The 6,392-nt window shown below is 40.8% G+C and overlaps 1 protein-coding gene across 1 annotated transcript in view; it reads left to right on the plus strand.

Annotated features, from left to right (window-relative positions):
• Defb115 (defensin beta 115) overlaps positions 1 to 6,392 on the plus strand; it is a 17,361-nt gene that overhangs the window by 9,217 nt on the left and 1,752 nt on the right. The window lies entirely within an intron of this gene.

Here is a 6,392-nt window from a genome sequence, read left to right on the forward strand (position 1 = left end):
TCAGATATCTGTCTTTCTCTTGTGCTCCAGCTAGTTGTGATAAGAGGTACATGCCAAACTAGCATGAGACCACCAGTCAAATGATAGTAGTTTTTAAAAGTTTATGTGGTACTATATGTGTGTCATTACTTTTAAAGTATTCAGGCACCGAGCAGTCCAGACAATGTCACAAACTTCTTCAATGACATTCCATTAAAGGATGCCAAATTAGGTGAGTTTCTTTATGGACTAGATAGAGATGATTGACTAAAAAAGCTGTTTTGTGCTAAAATGCACATTTAAGTGTATTAAAAAATGTCATCATGGGGCCAGGGAGATAGCTTAGTAGAATAAGTGCTTCCCTGGCAAGTGCAAGAGACTGAGTTCAAGCCCCAGTTCTGCCAAAAAAAAAAAAAAAAAAAAAAAGTCATCATGATTGTCATGCTAAAACACTATGCATGAACATTGTATTGTCTCACTAGTGTAAGAACCTGAAAAAGTAAATAACATCTGAAGGGCACAATAGATACTGTGTAAAGGGAATCAGTTTGTTTGGAAGGAAGAAATTACTGAGATGAAGAGAAGGACAGGAGAGAAAGGGAGGGAAAAAAGAGATGTATCTATGTATGTATGCAGAACGACTTGGATAATGTCCTGTGGATTTCTGCTGGTCTGTGGAAAGGAGCAGTTAATGTTTAGATTTTTTCTGTTTTCTTTTTGTTTCTTCTTAATTTCTTATAATTTTTTTTTCTTTTTTCTTTATTTTTCCAATTTTGCATGCATCTATCTGGTAATCTAAACAACTAAGTTGAAAACAATACTACACAATACAACAATTTACTGTCAAATTCATATTATTTGTTTAATAAAATTATGTATTATTTCTAATTTTTTATTACTATTTTGTATTCTTTTTTAAAAATAAATAAAATACTATGCATGGCTCTTGATCTCAAGTTTTCTCTGTAAATTATATAACTGTTGTCTGTTAATGTTCTGCAAGGGTACAACTACTAAAACAACCATAGTTGATAGGAAATAGTAGTCTTCCAACTGTACTTTATATTCCAAAGTGCTTGATATGAATAGTTGAGCTCACTTCCCCCACTGATTTTTCACTTCTGAATACTGAAAACTATAGTTTAGAGACTGGAACTAGAAAGGTGACTGGGGTAAGAGGACAGCCAATATTTTGGGTGTGGCGCTCCAAGGTCAACACAGACTCAGGACATGAGGAAACCTTCCTATGAGATCCTACAACTTTGGTGAGTCACCCAACTTCCCGATCAGGTTAATTACTGGACCCCAGAGGACAAGAATCAACAATTGTACAGTGTTCCAAAGAAAGGTCACTAAGAGGAAAAAGTGTCCCATGCTTTCACAGAAAAAATATGGTTAAGCAAGGCTGTGACCCATCCTGATGGTCGACCCTGACAGGATCTGGGAATCTCTACATGTGGTTCCAAAGTAATACCTGAGGAGACTTAATTTGCCTTAATAGATAGCAAGAGGTTAATTTTAATGAACACAGGTCTCACTTTAACTTCATCTTAAACACCCAGCAGAAAAGTATAACCAAAAGATAAAAAAAAAAAAAACAATGTCATACTACTAAGCTAGATATAGAAAAATGCTCCAATCTCTGACCTCTTCTGGCTGATTACACTTTTATGGGACATTAAGAAAAAACTACAGTAGATTCTATATAAACTCAACAAGAATTTTTCAATTCTTAGCTAAAATTGTCCTTCAAAATCACCACACTCTCCATCTTCTTACAGCTAAAACTGGAGAGGCTTACAATAAAATATCAACTCCATCATTAGTGGGATCTAACAGCCAGTGGGTTACAATCCCTATTTCAGTCCCTTAAGATCCTTCTAGGGCCAGCCAGATAGCTCAGCAGACTGACGCACCTGCTTACACAGGTTCAGGGACCAGGTCCCATCCCGGGTGTGCTGGGCCAGCCCCACCCCCAGGCCACACTGAGACATCAATTGAGACTGGACGTGGTGGCGCATGCCTATAATCCTAACACTTGGGAGGCTGAAAACAGGAGGATCACTACAAATCCAGTCTACATAGTGAGACCCTGTAGACCCTGTACTAAATACATTTAAAAAAAGAAAAACCAGCTTCTAACCTTAACTCTTTCAACAATATACTTGTCCATTCTAGAGCTCATGCTTTGATTATACATGCTCCAATTTCTCAGAAAATCTGTTTATTCTTGCGTAGAGGCTGCTAAACTCCTAGTGCTCATGCAGATGGAACCAACAACAAATGTGCTAGATTCCTTTACTGGGATCTACCAGACCGACCTTGTAAAGACAGCTTATAACTGCCACACTACAACATGACTTCTACCTGAGACCTATTAGATTATTGCTATGGAAAAGACCCCGGCTATGGCCTTTCCTACATTAACCTTTCTCAGCTCAAAGCAGCTAGATGAAAACTCTATCCCCTTTCCCTTAACTGCAGTTAGAGATAACTCTTCAGAGCAGGGAATATTGTAGACTGCTAAGTCAGTTGTAAATATTATAGGCAGTTAGGCAGTACTGGACCCTCAGTCAGAAGACAACTGTGGCCAGAGGCACATTCACTGAAGTCCAGTCTTCAAGAAAAAGAGGAATGACAACACCCACACACTCTCCCTAGGGATGAACAGCAGTGATTAATATTCTAAATAGGCATCAATCACTTTTAGTGGGGAACCAAGACCTCCTTAGCCCAATCTTTCCCAGAATATCCTTGTTTGCTTTACATACCCTTGCTATGTGACTCGCCTCCCCCATTTGATCTTTGTTTAATCAGGATCACCTAGGCAACTATAATTGCTGTAATCTTAATTGCTTTACCATAGTTTTGTTCTATTTTACTTTCATGTTGTGATTTCCCACTGGATTACTATTACCTCAGCGACTACTCTTGTAATCTTATTAGTTGACTACAGTTCTGTCCCACCTTGAACCTGCCTCACCTTGTTGCTTTGCTCAATGAAATACTCTTGAGAGGTGGAGTCAGTGGGCCACCCACTTGTGACCCTCCTCTGTCCTTCTTAGATAGAAGAAGGACAATAGATTCTCCCTACTCTTAAAAAAAAGTCCCACAAAGGCTCCAGGAACACAGGGGAGGTGATCAAATCATTGGAGTGATACAGTTGACTTGCTGTTAGAAGATGGAGTCTGGTTGGAAAAGGCAGGTCACAGGGGATGTGACCTGGAAGGAAGTAGCTCCCTTCCTGGCTCCTTATTTCATTTTCTGCTTCCTGGCTGCCATGACATGAGGAACTTCTCACCTACCTTGCCCCTCTGCCACGCCACTTATGCTTTGGAAACAGTTAACCATGGATGAAAAACATGAACCAAAATGACTTTTCCAGCTTTAAGTTGTGAGTATCAGGTAGTGGTCCCAGCAATGAGAAAAACAAGTAAGACAGATCTTGGTACCATAAGTGGGGTCATTACTGTGACTACATAACCACGTGGTTCAGGAGCCTTTGAAAGTAGTTCATAGGAGAAGTATGGAAATGTTTAGAGATGCCAGTTAAAGAAGGCCTAGAATGCTCTGAGCTAAGCTTGATGGGAGACTCCGGTCAGAGCTCAAAAGACCAGAATACTGTTAGAAATAGAGACAAAAAAAAAAAAAAGGAAAAAGAAATATAGACAAAAAAGGTCAGCTAAGGGCATTTCAGTTGGAACTCTTTCCAGGGAAGCACTTATTCCACTGAGCCATCTCCCCAGCCCCTTCAGTTGGGAACAAGGACTCTACTGGCAGTTTGACTCAAGGTCATGTGTGTAACATTCTACAAAAAAATTTACCTTTTTTTTGTCTTTTTTTTTTTTTTTTTTTTTTTTTTTTTAGAAGGGTCTCACTATGCAGTTGCGGCGTGACTTGAGCTCACTTTGTTGTCTAAGCTAGCCTTGAACTTACAATGACCCTTCTGTCTCAGCCTCCCAAGTGCTGGGCTTACTTAAATTTATAAATATTTTACTCATGTCCTAAGACTTAGTGAGAGATTGGGATGAAGCACATTGGGCTAATAAAACTGGCAGAGGAAATTTCAAAGTTGCCCAACTTTCAGGCTGTGGTATGAGTACTCCAGCTGTCCATTCAGAATCAGGAGCAAAAACACAGTTAATTGATATTGTAGGTTTTGAGTTTCACCAGAAAGGAAGCTACTGTAAAGTTAGGTCCTATAAAGCTGGGGTATAGGAGGCCTTTGTTGCATTAAGGATTACAAAGAATCAAAGTCCTTTGGATTAAAACAGTTGGAAAAGTGGGTTAAGAGAATGTCAGGCAAGCCCTCAAACTCTCAGGTTAGAATTGCAAAAATTAAAAACTTTCTTTTAATTTTTCTTTCTTTTTTCTTTTTCTTTCTTTCTTTTCTTTTTTTTCTTTCCTTCTTTTTTTTTTTTTTGTATATTTAGGGAAGGGTCTAGAGGGTGCTCAGGGTCTTACTAGTAGATCAGATTCATAGTGATCCACCTGTTTACAGCCTCCCAACAGATGGGATTACAGGCGCACACCACCAATCCTACTCTCAATTGCCATCTCAACATGCCCCAGGGGTGGCACAACAGGCCCTGGGGATTGAACCCCTTAATCCACTGAATTATTTGGCCAGCCCTGAAAAACTGTTTTTGAAAAGAGAGAAACAGAGCACTGTACTCAAAAATGCCCCCTAGAGAATTTGTTTTCCAGGATTACGTTCTTAATGTTCAGTCATTTGGACACTCAGAGGCTTCTGCAGCCATGAGCCAATGTCTCTGGCTACTGACTGAGCCTGGGGCAGACTTCAGCATTATCCACGTAGGGCTGGTTTCACAGATATGAAGAATGCCATAGTTGTGGGGTGATGGAGGTTTTCACCTAGATTTCAGAAGGGGGGCTATGAGACCAGTGAGTGTGGCCCTTAGAAGGCAGTGTGTGAGCTGTGGGGGTGAAGCTGAAAGTGCAGTGGGGATCCCAGAAGGGGAAAACAGGAATGTGGAATGTCTGATGAAAACCACAAAGAGTGAGCACATTCAGGCTGAGAAAGAAGCCCTGAGAGTGGTAGCCACCAGTAATGTTGTAGGGGCAGAACAACCCAAACCATTTGGGGTTTACACCTTGCCCCAGCTTGCCCCAGATGGTGGGTGTGGTGCTACAGGACTAAGTGTTTGCTCTGCTGGGTTTCGGTCTTGTTTGGTCATCAGTTACTATTTCCCTTCGCTGCCTTTTGGAATGTGAATGTTATCCTGTGCCACTGTATGCCGGAAGCTTTTAAACTTAAAAAAAAATTATACAGCTCATGGCTAAGTGTTTGCCTTAAGTCTCAGAAGAAACTTTAGACTTGGTCTTTTCAGCAATGCTGGAATTCTTGGGACATTGCCCACTCTTATTAGTGGATTAAATACATTTTTCAAGAAGAAATGCCCACAAATCTTTTTGGGCACCAGAGGAGGCATATTATAGTTTATATCTAGATGTTCTTTCAAAACCTCATGATTTCATAGGTGGGACTTTTGAAAAGTGATTTGATCATGGGAGTGTTATACTTATTGGTGGGTTAGTCGTCTGATAAGTTTATAGCTAAATATTTAGGAGGTGGGCATAGTCGGAATAAGAAGACCACTGGGGGTGTGGCCTGGAAGGGTTTATTGTGCCCCCTGGCTTCTCTTCATTCTCTGATTCATCCATCATGACATGAGCTCCTCTCCTTCCCAGGTACCTCTGCCATGGAACAAGCTGACTATGGACTGAAGCATGAGCCAAGATAAGCCTCTCCTCCTTTAAGTTGAATTGTGAAGTATTGCATCTCAGCAATGAGAAAATAACTGATACACAGCCCAAGAACAAGGCCATTGTTTTAGTCCATTTTCTTATCACTGGGCTCCAATACCCAATACTCACAACTTAAAGAAGGAAAGATTTATTTTGACTCATAGTTGTAGAGGTTTCCGTCCGTAGTCTGATAGCTCCAAGGCAGGACAGAATGGAGAGCTGCTCATAGCATGGAAGATGGGAAAGAGAGGGAAGAAGCAGGCAGGGATGTGGGGAGGAAGGGAGAGGGAGAGGAGAAGAAGAGAGAAGAGCAGGAAAGAAATAAACCATTGTAGGCCATGTTCAAGGGCCTACCTCTCCCAACCAGAACCCACATCCTAAGCAAGTCAGTCTAAACTCCCATAATCCAATCTCCTTCCAAAATCCCACCTATGAGCATAGGGCTCTTGAGAGACATCAAGGTATAAGTCTTAAGAGCTATGGAATCTGCAACTTGCAATGTCAGGGAAGGTCACGCAACCCCTTAGGAGTTCACATCTCTACCATCTGCTTCAGGGGTTGGACATGGATGTATGGAATTTAATATTTGCTGGTGAGTTTTGGTCTTGCTTTGGTCCTAGTTCTCTCTCTCTCTCTCTCTCTCC

The sequence above is a fragment of the Octodon degus genome, unplaced genomic scaffold (genome assembly GCF_000260255.1).
Source record: "Octodon degus isolate 3935 unplaced genomic scaffold, OctDeg1.0 scaffold00037, whole genome shotgun sequence".
Taxonomy (NCBI): domain Eukaryota; kingdom Metazoa; phylum Chordata; class Mammalia; order Rodentia; family Octodontidae; genus Octodon; species Octodon degus.